This window comes from Carettochelys insculpta, chromosome 7, assembly GCF_033958435.1.
Source record: "Carettochelys insculpta isolate YL-2023 chromosome 7, ASM3395843v1, whole genome shotgun sequence".
In the NCBI taxonomy this organism is placed as follows: Eukaryota; Metazoa; Chordata; order Testudines; family Carettochelyidae; genus Carettochelys; species Carettochelys insculpta.
Genome location: NC_134143.1, coordinates 49,065,001 through 49,080,000, shown reverse-complemented (window position 1 = coordinate 49,080,000; position 15,000 = coordinate 49,065,001). Strand labels below are relative to the sequence as shown.

The 15,000-nt window shown below is 39.6% G+C and overlaps 1 protein-coding gene across 5 annotated transcripts in view; it reads right to left on the bottom strand.

Moving 5' to 3' along the window:
* Window positions 1–15,000, bottom strand: part of EBF3 (EBF transcription factor 3) — a 150,890-nt gene that overhangs the window by 23,994 nt on the left and 111,896 nt on the right. The window lies entirely within an intron of this gene.

The window sequence follows — 15,000 nt, the reverse complement described above, 5'->3', positions numbered from 1 at the left end:
GATATGGGCATGATGATGAGAAGTGGTTGGAATTTCAGGTTGCTGATTGTTCCTCACACAGATGAAAAGCAGCCTGCGGGTAGAGAGGAGGTATACATTTGAGATGGGTTTTCACTTTAATATTTTGTCAGACAAAAAATTAATTTTAGTCTATTTCAGTAACAAGCACAAATAAAAAAATCAGCCTTTCCGATGTGACTTGTAGTACTACCACTTCTTAAGAGCACCTAATGCTTTGCACATTAACACCGCAAAGAAATGAAATCGGTTCCCTTTGCAGCCGATTGCAGGTGCAAATTAATATTGTAAAATGAAGATCAATACATGGACAGGGTAAAATCAATAGTGGCTAAATTATTGCTGCATTTTCCTCCTCATTCAAGATGAGTTGTGTTTTCCTCTCAAAGTCAATACTTTGCAGCTTTTCTCATTAATTTCTCAATAAATTTGGCAATGAATTTCAATCACAGAACTCGGCAGGGTGAGCCAAGCATTGTGGAATGCATAGGAAATACAAAGGCATGGAGGGGTTGAACACATCATTCATCAGAAGGCACTCTTGCTTGTTGAAGCAGGACTAATATCGCTGGACTTACTCAGGACAACCAATTTGCTGTTTTTTGTTTTGTTTTTTTATGGTAGAAAGGAAAAGAAATTAGATTTTAATTTCTTGCTTTTTTTCTGAAGAGCTAAAACAGATTTTTCATCTACAAAAACCGGAACAACTTAGTCTTTCTCTTGCCAATTTCTCATAATCACCTCGCTGGCTCGCAAATAGTAATAAAGGAAACAATGGCACGCCCAGTTTCAGCCACTTGTTTCAATTATAGGCCTGAAATTCACAGGTCAGGTAATAATTCTGTTCGATCAGATAATGGTACAGAATTTTCCTTAAAGTACTCTTATTAACAATGGGAAAACTGCCACATTTTCTTCTAATTGGAAATCAAGACCCAGCTCATTCAGATCTGAGCTACTGTTTCTAGGCATGCATACAGACAGCCTAACTGGGCCTAGTGCACAGGGATTGTCTTCCCATTCAAGAATACCTGGCAGTAAATAATGGCATTGTGATGTGACACTATACACAGAAAAAAAGGACAGCTCATCTTCCTTGTTACAAAAATAATACCCTTGCTGACAACTACTGGACTGCATTCAAACAATTCTGTTTACATACCTCAAAGAATACGTTTGATTATGGGCTTTTATAGTCTTGCTGAAACTACATCTACCAAATGCAGCACTGCAGTGAAGGAACACAAATGTCCTAGCATATGCCCTTGCTTCCAGACGACTGATGTGCCTTTGGGTGTGGAAACCCTGACATCCAGGAGGTAACGTATCAAGAAAGTTGTTAAAAGTGTCTTATACAGTAATCTCAGAATAAATATGGGATAGTTACATCTTAAATCTGTCAAGTCACATGTTACTTTGAGCCATTATAACTATATTGGGCCTTACAGTCCATTGTCAGAACAAGTCTGTCAAAAAAATTTTGGCATGAAAAAAGGGGGGGATGGGAAATTTGCAAAAAAATGTTTTCTGAACAGCTTGTTTATTACCAGATAACACAGATTATCAGAGACACTGCCCATAAATGTCATCCATTGACTCCAGCTGAGGCCATAGATCTTCAAAGTCAAGCCCTAAACCTCTAGGGCCAAATCCTTTCACTCTTCTAAATATGGAATATTTGACAGGCAAGTCTGATGTCTGATTGAACAGAAAAGGAAGTGTGAAGTCCTCAAAAATAGGCAGCACACAATGGGGGGGGGTCTAAGTGAGGGTGGAAAAAGGAAGAGATGGCATGCTATGGTCCAACCACAAGCCACGTTCCAGACACTGGAGAGCAAGAGAGAGAGAGAGAGAGAGAGAGACCACTCCTTGTAGATGTGCTAAGTACAATCACATGACCTCTGCTGGGTTCCTTAGAGTGAAGCTCTTTCAGTAGGGTTTTGGTGGCACTGTTGGGCAGACTGAGAGGCTGGCAAACATTGATGGTCTCCTGGTTTTGTCTCCAGGACAGCAGAGTCTGTGTTCATTAAAAATAGTATGTCTCTCGCCTTCACATTTAAAAAATAAAAGATGGAAAAAAAATGCGACCTGAATGTAACTGCTGCAGTAATCTCTGCCTAACTCTAGTCAGGTGGTAGAAAGAAGCAGCCAGTTGAAGCCATCTGCATCCATCAAAGCAGGACTGTGCCACATTGTTCTTGAGCTTGGTGGGGGCTAGCCAATTAGGAAGTCTGATTAGCTTGTTCAGTGCTGAGAGACTTAATTCCCTAGTTTGGCTCCCCCTACTCATTATTTCCCATAGCGCCACTCTTTTGGCAGCAGGGGTTGGACAGGGGGAAAAACGGGCAGTACCTTCCTATGCACCATCCACAGAGATTGCATTCATAACAATTCTTACCCCTTTTTATTAATGTGGTTTGATAGAAGTGAAATAATTAACAATGTTAACCAGGCATTGCTCTAATTTTTGTCCATCTATGTGCAGAATAAATTTTATGTGCACTAAGGCGTATAGGGATGTGCACCACCATTAGAAACACATCCTGCGTCTGTGAGCACTGTCGGTGCTGTTCTAATCAGATGAACAGCATAATCGTTTCTAGGCAGCTGCCCAAACACAGCTTAGCAGGAACACTGAGGCTGACGTTTAAATTGGCATTGGGGCAGTTCACAATTTTGAAATCTATTATTCCAGAGGCTCTGCAGATGCAGGTAGGCATCACTGCATAGCTTACCCTCATTTGATGTTTTCAAGGCTTTTCTGCAAATGCAATGTCTATATTGTGTAAAACAAGGTGGCAGCGTCAATACAAGTGTTGCGTTGCCAATGTGTCGTAATTCAAGCTCTAACACAGCACAATATGATTTTATTCACAGTAGTGGAGTGTTTGGGCAGCTGCTGAGCCATGGAATGAACACCCTTAGAAGGTGGCATCTTCTGTAGTTACTAGCACTCAAACACAATGGCTCTGGGCTTAGTATACATGTTGAGCATGATAAGATTAGCCAGTATCATAGTCAGGCAGACAGTGCAGCTATTACACTATCATATGGCACTCATCTGCACCTAGGGCTGGGCAAACCCTGTTTATCTAGCCTACATTCACCATAATGCTTGAGCTCATCGACTTAGCATTAAACATTGTGGACACTGTGCTCAGCCAATATACTTTACAGAGGTACAAAGCAAAACCTTCACAGTTAAGCCCCGGGTAGGGCCGTAGTTAATGAACTGGAGTGACTGCCTGTTTACTTTTGCAGATCCTACATACCACAGACAGTTTCTCCATTCCAGAACTGCAAAGATGGTACAGAGACCAGTGTTGAAGGTAGGTTAAAAAAAGAGTCCATGGAACCTACAATTGCATGGATCCAGGGCACTAACATCCCCTACACATGGTGTAGGAATATGCATTTATTGCAGCCTTCAGGTTGGAGTAACAGATGGGCGACTGGCTATGCTGTAAGCTCTGTGCTTTAGCCCCAGGTTGGAAAAGCAGATATTCTGTCCCCAGTTCTCTCAGTCCCCTATACCATTCAAATGAGCAAGTAGTTAAGTCTCATGCAAGGATGTGAATCTCACCTATGTGTGCAAATGCCAGACAATCAACCTTATTTAGGTTATCTTAGAAATGCTAGTCTGCCATTTTAAAACATATAGGCTGCGTCTACACGTGCACGCTACTTCGAAGTAGCGGCAGTAACTTCGAAATAGCGCCCGTCACGTCTACACGTGTTGGGCGCTATTTCGAAGTTGAAATCGACGTTAGGCGGCGAGACGTCGAAGTCGCTAACCCCATGAGGGGATGGGAATAGCGCCCTACTTCGACGTTCAACATCGAAGTAGGGACGTGTAGACGATCCGCGTCCCGCAACATCGAAATAGCGGGGTCCTCCATGGCGGCCATCAGCTGGGGGGTTGAGAGATACTCTCTCTCCAGCCCTTGCGGGGCTCTGTGGTCACCGTGGGCAGCAGCCCTTAGCCCAGGGCTTCTGGCTGCTGCTGCTGCAGCTGGGGGTCCGTGCTGCATATACAGGGTCTGCAACTAGTTGTTGGCTCTGTGTATCTTGCACTGTTTAATGAAAGTGTGTCTGGGAGGGGCCCTTTAAGGGAGCGACTTGCTGTTGAGTCCGCCCCGTGACCCTGTCTGCAGCTGTGCCTGGCTCCCTTATTTCGATGTGTGCTACTTTGCCGTGTAGACGTTCCCTCGCTGTGCCTATTTCGATGTTGGGCTGAGCAACGTCGAAGTTGAACATCGACGTTGCCAGCCCTGGAGGACGTGTAGACGTTATTCATCGAAATAGCCTATTTCGATGTCGCAACATCGAAATAAGCTATTTCGAAGTTGGGTGCACGTGTAGACGTAGCCATTGGGAGTCAGAAATATGACCAGAAGAATGTTTTTTAACGGTACAGTGCAAACTGGTGACTAGCATCTGACATCAACTAAATCCACATATACTACTTAGCATCTGGCTTTTCAACATCCAAATGCACATTTTCAGTCTCACCATGAATGTTTAGCTTTGCAAGTAGATGAAGCCATTGATTTACAGTGATTCCAATAGGATCTGCAAATCGCTGGAAATTACTTTAATTCCACCAGTATGGAACTAGATCTTATAAGCCCTTAACATGTAACATTCCAGTTGAAAATACGGCTATTTCTATACCTGCAGGGTTTTGCTGATCAGATCCAAATAAGCAGGTTGGGGACTCAACAACTACAACACAACCTTCAATAGGAGAACAATTAGGAAAGTGGACTAATATGCATAAATGGTGATGTGTCAGGCAACTATCATATTTTAATATGTATGTGACGATAAGAAAATATTTCTTTTTTGCAACCACAATATGGTATTTGACTAATGTGACAGAATATTTTAGTACCATAATTTGGCATTTTGCTAATATGATAGACTATTACAATAATGATACAGAAACACATACATATAGACAATATCAAAGCAGCAAAAAATTAAATTTTAAGTAGTCAGGACTCTAGGGTGTTTCTCTATTTAAGATACATTCTTCTAAAGCAATCAGTAGGTGTGCTTGTGTGTCTTTATATTTGTGATCTTATTTGGTGCTGACTCGTTACATGGTTCTCAGAGCTGCTCTAAAATATTCCTATTACTTTCTAAGAACTGTATGGTGGCTAATCCCCCTCTTCTTGTACCCAGATTGCAGGAGCAGTTCGCAACTGCGCCCGTTGAAGACACACTAAGGCCTTGTTTACCCTATGTGGTGGATCGACACTACAGCAATCGATCCACCAGCTGTCGATTTATTGCATGTGCGTACGTGAGATAAACCAATCTCTAAGCACACTCCCATCAATGTTTCCACTTCACTAAAACAAGAGTCACTGGCATTGTTGGGAGAGCAGCCTCGCTGACTTTTCCGCACATGAGATATTGTGGTATGTCGACTTCAGCTATGCTATTTGCGTAGCTGAAGTACAGTAACCCCTCAATTTTACAGACGCCGATTTAATAGACTTCGGGAAGAATGGACATGCTCCCCCATTGTTCCCAAAGTCCACTGGGGGTCTGTAAAATCATCCACCTACACCCCCCAAAAAACCAGACTTACCATTGCTGCAGTGAGGAAGAGCTGCCACCTCCTCTGCCAGAGCTGTCACACGCTCCTCCCACACGGTGCAGTGCGTACACAAGCAGAATGGCACTCATGTATGTGCCACACCCCTGGTGGAAGGAATGCGTGGTGGCTCCGGCGGCAGCTCCTTCAGGCCACACGGTGACCACTGGTCGCATGGCAAGATTACTTCAGCCGCACTGGTGGGGTCCAGTGGCACCAGTGAGTGGCAGCGTTTTTTTCTTCCTTTTTTTTTTAAGGGGGGGGTGGGACCTGGGGCTGGGGGAGCCTGGTGGGGTGGGTGGGCAGTAAACCCTCGCATTTAACGGACTTCCGGAAATAGCGGACACCCCTTCCCCTCCATTAGTGCATTAATAAAGGGTTTACTATAGTTCAATGGCACTGCATAGTATTGAGAATGCCTGAGTAGTAGTCATGCTTTGTTACCACTAGCCATGTGATGAGGAATAGCAGAGAGTAGATGGGGCTATGGCTGTGCCCCCCCCCCCCGACTTACCTATCAGCATCTGCAGCTGTGGAACACTGCATATATCTGCATTAAGTGCTATGGATAATCTAACACATGAGGTGTGCTGTACCTGTGTATGGGTGGTGTAAGGTGAACTGGATAACCCTTATAATTTTTTTCTATTTCCAAGTTCTGTGATAACATATGTTTAGCAAAAGCATGCTGATTTATCACACGCAAATATATTATTTTAAACTCAAATTGTCTCACTTAAATGCACCACACAGATGTTACAACTGACACTATATTTATTGTGACTAGTTCTGCTGTACCTACATTAAGTAGTGAACATCCAAACACAGCATACAGTCTTATGGAACATATTCACAGTAATATTTAGGCACACTAGAATGACTTATAGTCAGACCCTTTATGGTACTTTAGCAGATCTTTTAGTAGTAGTTAGAAAAAGTCTTATTTCAACTATGTGAGACTTCCCTAGTACTTATGGATCACTAACAACATATAACCATGCTTTTAAAAGCCAAATGTTGTGTCTACACTACAAAAATAACTTCAAAGTTGAGTGTCTACACACACCCTACTTTGAAGTTAAACTTAGAAATAGGGCAATATTCCATTCCTGGGAATGGAGTAAGGATTTCAAAGTTGGGCTCCCTATTTCAAAGTAGCGGTCAGCGAGTCTACATGCATTTTCCCTTACTTCGAAGTTAACTTTGTAGTGTAGACTCTCTGATGGCTACTTTGAAGTAATGCCTAACTTCAAAGTTAGTTTCTAAGGTAGATATACCCAAAATGACCTCATAAGTCAACAAATGACCCTTATTTTTAACTACCTTTGGCATATTGAAGGTAAAAGTTTCGCTGAATAACGACCTGTTTTATCATCACTACTACGGTTGTATTTTAAAGTGTTTAATTATTGCATTAGCTGAACTAGATAACAAGAATGTGATTAGTATGGGGGGTACTGCTATACTGAAGTAATTGCATGTAGATAAGTAAAGCAAGAGAAGAGTTTTATGGTGACCATGCCCATATGTAAAACAATACTGTCAAACACATGCCAAAAATTTGCCTCTGTCCTCTTCCCACTTCCCAGATTCCCATTTCTATGTTGGGGATCTTATAAAAGGAAAATACACTATCCAGTGTAAAGCCTAAAAGTCTTATAATCATAGAAGAGGGTCTAAGGACAAAACAAACAATAAATCCAGGAAGCACAGGTTGCAAATATGGATATATGTATCACTCCATCCACTTACTCCATATACTGAAATGAGGACTGAAACAAATGAGAACACAGACTCTGAAAAGCTCAAGTTCCAGTTCCTGTCAATTAAATCTACAAGTGAGCTCACAAAAATGAAGCCATACAGCAAAATGGGAAAGGGACATTGCAAATATCTATTGTCCCAACAAGTCAAACATCAAGGAGTTCTTGCTCCCTCATTGTCAGCTGGGATTTTTAAAATATTGCATTCTTCATCTTCAAGGTTGATAGCTGTATCAAGGGAAATGTAGAGAACAAAACTGCAAATTTAAGCGGTGTTATCAGCCTTGATGGTGACCCTTTAAGAAACTTCAGACTCTGAAATATTGATACAATACACCACAAGAACGTCCTGACTTGCAACTTTAACACTATTTCAGTGGAAGATTCTCTGTTGAAAAATGAGAACCATCTATACAGAATTCTATTCAGTATATACACAGTAACTTTGTTTACTAAAAGGTCTTGTGAAAATACATTTATCCCATTTTCATTCTGAAGCTTCTATAAAAACAAAGAGAAGTTGTCGTAATATGGTACATGCCTTTAGAAATTATATTTAAAGCAAATAAATTTTTGACACAGAAAAATAGATCTGAATTTTATTTTTTGCAAATTGACTTCTTATGGTAAATTTATTACCTGATGGCCTGATTTTTGTGTACAAGGCTTCACTACAGTGAAAGTGAGGGAGCAGGTTTCAAATCAAATTCTATGGAAATAATTTTGCCAAAAACAAACACGTCAATTTTACAGAGAAACTAACCTTCCAAAAACAAAATATGGTTTAAAATAAAAAGTCTAACGAACTAGTAACTGTAGCAGTGCCATTGTAATAAGCAACTGTGAAATAAGCACAATAAACTCATGATTATTATTCCACCCTAGGGTGCTGGGATTTTTTCCGTTTTACCAGTCTGGGTCCTGATTCAAAGCCATCTGAAGTCAATGAAAAGGCTTATTTTTATTTCAGTGGGATTTGGATGCGGCCCAAAATAAGTTTAATAGGTGTATACCTAAAGGCATTTGTAGCGGTAATTAGCCAAAAATAGATGTTTTATTCAATATTCTCCTATGGAACCTTGGTCTATCTGTTTGATATTGGATTTAAATGTAAATGGAACAAAAAGCTGTTGAGGTGTTTTTCATCAGTCATTCTTTGTTAAAAATACAACTTTGGGAAGTTTTATTCTGAGTACTGCAATTTGGATCTAGGAATATAAACAACAAAATAATCTGAAATTCAAGAAAATAAAAATAGAATTTGATTGTTTCATAATCAGGAATGGGTTATATTCCAATCATATACAATATTTTTATATTATAGAGATAAAAGTGTGGGAAGTTATAAAAAATGTATTTTCCTTTCTCAGCGAAAACAAGGTCTTATTCAAATGTTCAAATTTCAGCAATTATTAAGTGAAACCAAGATGACCCTTTTGTCCTCTTTTGAAGATGAATTACTGTCTCTTCACCAGTACATTTTGTCAGTTGGGGTATAGCAGAGTCAATACCTTCACCTTGACGTGCAAACTTTGTGATTTATCTGTTCTTCCATGACTCAGTGTTACCACAACCTGAAGAAGTACAGCCAATCATGATACTGAGAGCAGACTTTGGTCGCAGCCACTTGAAAAAAAATAAAGCACTCTCTGATGATAGACAAATGTGTCTTGTTAGCAACAGCCAAAAAGCGCTTGACTTGTACTAATAACAAAAAGGCCATGTTGGTCACCATGGGTCTAAAGACGAAGCACCCTGTCACTGCCTTGGTTGGGAAATTAGCAAATAATGTTCCTTTTCCTTGATAAATGGGTGACAGTTCTCTCTCACCAATCATTTTTTAACATTTTGATGCATGTCTATGATCCCGCTGGAGGAACAGAAAAGTTTACTGGCCCTCAATTTTCAGATGATGAATGGAACACTCTAAATGTGCGATTTCTATATGAGGTATAGTTCATTTTAAGCAATTCTAGTAAATGGGTGTCACTGATTAGGACAAATAGTCTACTTGTGCAATAGCACAAATGGTATGTCTCATTCTTCTGGCCTCCTTTGAGACAGAAAAGAAAGGGGACAACAATGACCCTGTTAAACCTGAAGTTGCTATTGTTTTTAAATAAGCCACAGCATAATATGCAATTTCCAGGGCACTATGACTTGGTGTTTTATTAAATCAGTTTTTAAGCAAGTTTAGCGTTTACGTCATAATTAAAATATACTTTATACTGAAAAATCCCTTCTGACACAAAATACAGTGCTAAATAGAAAATTTATTTTCCCTTTTGATTTTCACTGAAATATTTTAAAGGAAATATAGTTTTATGAACCACAAAGAGGTTATTTTAAAGTGTTAGCTGTTACAGTTTTTTGAAATTTGCCTATATCAATGTTGAAAGACTTATCTGAAAGAATCATCTTGAAAGATAGATGGGAATATATCTGTCCTACTTTGTTTTGTTTTATTTTATTTTTAGAGTTTGACAACCAATACTACTTACACAAGATGTGCTCAATAAATAACCAATTCTGTCTTTACAGTGACTAACTTGCTTTAGGACAAGAGCACTTAAAATTAAAAAATAAAGTAGAGCATATATGGATTAGAGTTTTTGAAAATATCAGCATTAAAATTTACCCATAAGTTTATTTTTAAAGGCTTACCACTAAAATAACAGTATCAGTTACCTACATTTCTGTTTTAATATTTTTAAAATGACCGGATTCTATGGTTAAGAACTATAATTGAATAGGTACAAGAAATAGTCAGATGGTTTAAATTTAACTAAGGCATTAGCATTTAGTTTAGCATAGTGAAAATAGTATGATTTGTGGGAGGCAATTAACAATCATTTGCTCTGTGGATACAAGTAATTTGTTTAAAGAGCACTGACCTATGAGACAGCTAGTTTGTGTTGGCTGTGATGGAAGGGAGCTATTGACTCTAAACAGTGTAAGAGTGCCATTGACAGAATCACATTTGAATGCACACAAAAGATCTTTAAAATACTTCAGAAACATGAGATCTTTTCAGAGGGTGAAGTGAGGTGGGGGTTAAATGAGGCAAACTAGCCAAAACAGAAGTTTAGCTACTGAAGGACAAGTAGTCAAAATGAAAGAGCCAGGACAACACAGTCACTAAAGAAGTGTTTTTTTTTCCCTTCATATTGTGCTAGTGTTGAAGAAAAATCTAACTTTTTAAATATAAATACTCTGTCAGAGAGAACACAAACTCTGAACAATAACTGGTTGAGTAATGATTTCATAAGCCTGAAACTGAATGTAAGTCTTTATTCAGAAATAATGATTTTTACGTCCACATCTAGTAAATGCATTGCAGACCTGGGAATGGTTCTATGTATTCAACACTCAAGCTTTTTCTCTGTCCATTTGGACATGTTTACTATTGAATGCTAATACCTTGTTTACCAACTGAATTCATTATACTGCAAATCTATATGTTCGTTCTAAGTAATCTGTGATAATTTCTTGAATTGAGCGAAAGAAGCTATCAAAATGAGGGACAGTCATGAAAATATTTGGGTGAAAAAGGTCAGCATTAAAAGTTCTAAATGAGACATATTCATAGAATACTGAGAACCTTTGTGTGAAGAACTATTAATGTCAACTGGCTAGAATTTCTTTTGTTTAGTGGGAAACCTTACAAAATGTGCAATTTAAGAAAACATCTGTACACTTGCACAAATATAGTGTAAATATGATACTGTTTTCTTAAAGTTAAGAGCACAGAGTAATTCCTCACACCTTAAAATGTATGACTAAGAGTAGTTTTCACTGTAACATAATTTCATTTGGAAGCATTCAAATCACAATTTGCCTTAATCAAATAACATTGCAATGCTTATATTCTAATTAAAAAATAATCTCTGATATTTAATTTAAGAACCTAGATGACTTCTACCAGTAAAATGATTATTCTAACCTGCGCAGAATTGCTCTATTAAACTATGTAGAGAATTTTTCAGGTAAGGACTATTTTAATTACTATTAAACAAGTAAATGATGCACTATTAGACAAATATTAAAACAAGCATTGCATTCATTTACTAATTTTCACTATTCACTTTTAAATGCAGCAAATATCTCATTAATTTAATTTTAGGTACCCACCAGTTTATATTGCATATTACAGTCTGGAAGGCAATTTACTATTAACTGGCAATTACATACAGAATGATTGTTAATTCTGCTCCTAAGTGCTAGCTGCTTGAAAATTGTTATCTCTCTCTAATTTTTGACCTCCTTACAACAGGGGTGAGGTATACTGGGAATACAAAGGACTAGCAGAGAAGAGCTGGACATGTCATTTGTGACTCATTCTTTTAATTCACCGTGCTAATCAACTGAACTGCCACAATCTCCCAAGGTAATTGTATCTTTATAATAGTTGAAAGCAGTGGGCAAAAAGGCATGGATAGATAGGGATAGTCCTTTCCTTACCCTGCTGAGAAAAAGCATAGTACCCTTCCTATGTCTGACTAATAGGGCCTGGTTTTTGAAAAATCTGGTACTTTCATATGACTGTACACACATCATTTAATGTCTCAACTTCTATACTTCACAAAGGCTTTGTACTCCACACTACACTCTTGTTTCATTATTCTGCAGCCTCATTGCCCTATGGTCCACCTCATACTGAGAAGGTTAAATGTTAGAGTGCCAAGCTAGACTGCAGGCATGGTGGGACACTGATGGGAAACAGATGCCCTGGGGATTCAGCACCTCCCTACTATAGGACCACCTAATTTTCATATTGTGAAATACAGTGAAGCTTGGCTGTGTTTGAAATAGTGAGTATAATTTCCAATCATTATGTCATTGTCCCCATCAATTTTGGAGCAATGCAAATCAGACAGAAGTTTCCAGGTCAGACAGGCTCTGACCCTACCTTTCCTTTAATTTTTGTAGACATACAGCCTTCTGTATCCCTTACAAAGAGTTGGAAATGTAGATATCTGTTAAAAATCTTTATTTTACTTTATTATATCACATTTTTGCAGTATTTTAATTGCACCAACAGACGTTTTGGAAACTTAGATGATTCATTTAAACATCTTTATTTAGTATGTTCCTATGAATTGTAGAGAAGGAGAACTCCAGAGTAGAAGTAAACGACTCCTTTAATCTACGGACATTTACACTGAAATACCAAGTTATGGAATTACTTAAAGCTATAAGGAAAGCCAAAAGAAAGAAGGAATATTTAGGGCCAGATGCTCAGTTGGTGTAAATCAACAGATTTCTGTTGCAAACAATGGAACTACATCAAAGCTGAAGAAACTGGATTTTAGTCTAACATGTAGTTAGTTAATTTTACTTCCCTGAATACTGTTTCTTGCAGCGTAAATATAACTAGTCATTGTTTGGAGACCAGTGCGTGAATACCTGCTCACAACACTTAGCTGACGTATGGAGTTAGACTTCCAGCAAAATTCTCTGCAACTAAAACTACTGAATTATATACTTTCATGATGTTTTATGATAATTTTATATGCACTGATTTCATTTATGGTTATCATAGTATTTTTAAAGACTCAATAATCCTGGTTGAATCATCCAGTTGCCTAAAGCCCATTCTATCCCAGCCAGGTCTGCAGTTACCATCTGCTTAGCATACTATATGAAATAAGATGGTGGTCTTAGGCAATGCTGGCATTAGAGAAAAGTCAGTGCCATGGAAACCACCACCATTTGGCACTCTTCTTGACAGTCTCAGCAGAGAAGCCAAGAACTGAACAGACAGGAAGACTTAAATATCCTCTCACTGTTGGAGGTGGGTCCTTCCAGGTCAGAGCTGAGGTATACTGGAAGAAAAACTTACACTGCTGCTGCCCAGGTTGTGAATGTTATGTGGATAGATGGAAGACTTCAGTCTGCACAGCCACCAATCTAGCACCTTTCACGAGCACTATATTCATACTGAGGCAACATCTACACTAGGGCAGAAAGTCATTTCCAATACACAATTCTAGGTATGCCATTAGCGTAGTTAGAATTGACATATCAGAATCAACTTTCTTATCCTGTGTAGAAAGGGGCTTTTCAGGCTCATGCTGACATCCCTTACTCCACATAATAGCACGGAGTACCAGGGTCGATGGCCAAGCCCAGAGAGATTGATTTTGATGCATCTTGACACACATGGCAAAATAGAATTCCAGAAGCTGCGGTCGATCGGCTGGTAAGTATAGATTCAAGCTAACCTGTGCACAATTCTGAATCCACAGAAGCTAATGGCAAAACTCCTATTTACTCCAAGCAGACTTGGAGTCCTAAAGTAATAAGCACCTTTAAAAGGCTCAATAGTCTGTTTTAGTTTTTAACAGTACCCCAAATACACATTTTTTCCAGTAAGAGCAAAATTACTAGTTAGGAACAATTACAGATTATTGTGAACATACCAATCTATTTTATGAAAACCACACTATTTATCAAATAGACTTTAAGGTCAAGTTCCTCAAAGGTTTTTTTAGGCACTTCCTTAGTCATCACTTAAGTCTCATTTCAGGCTGTACTTATGGGACTTAGGCCCCTAAATATATTGGCAGATTTGGGCCTAAAATCTTTCCCAGAGTCGCTACATTCTGTCAGTTATGAAGTAAATGTTTAAGAACTCTCTGCTGTTTTTTAAAGAAATGTTTGACTCAACAGAACAATTCCAAATATACACCTGAATATTTGCTATAGTAAGCATGTGTTGAACCTCTCTAGTCTAGCACCCTTGGGACAGGACTGATGCCGAATGAAAGAATTTGCTGAACCATGGAAGGCCAATATTGTCTAGAAGCACTAACAGCACTTTACTGCTTATGGGGCTCTTAGAAGACATTTAGGGATAAATGACAGCTAAATAACAGCACAAAACACTGAGAAACAGGAGTGGTGGCTGCAAACAAATTTCATGGAACCACAGGAAATTTGGCCACACCCAAGATAAGTGGACATCCAGCTAACTAAAATCATGCTAGACAACAGATGTTGCTGGATGAGAGAGTGTTGGGTGAGAGCAGGAGCTTACTGCCTTCCCTGTGGCAGTGGGGCTGGGAGTAGAGCCATCCTCAATGCAGGAGCCATATTTGTGGCCAGAGCCCCCACCTGCCCTGCAGCAAAGTGGGGGCAGGAGCCAGAGCGCCTGCCTGACTTATGGCAAAATGGGACCAGAAGCTGGAGCCCCCTTCTGACCCACAGCAGTGTACCGTGATCACAAGAGGTCCCCCCCCCACTTACCCCACAGCAGCCAGGGAGAAGCAGGAGTCCCCTGCCTGCCCTGTGGGGTCAGGGGACAGAGCTAGAGTTCCCTGGCTGCCCCACAGCAGCTGGAGGGAGAGGCTGGAGCCCTGTGGCAGTCCTGTGGAGTTTGGGCTGCGATCAGAGTCCCGGCAGGAGGGAGACTAGTAGGTAGGGCCACAGCAGCCCTGGGAGTGCAGGGCTGTCTATGGGCAGAAGCTCTGGACCTTCCCTTGTCCAGCTAATTCTCTTGTTTGGGACTTGCCAGGTCACAACCATGCCAGACAAGGGAGGTGCAACCTGTATCATGGACCCATTACATCAAACCATAAATGTGAAAAAATACAAAAATATTTATCATTCATG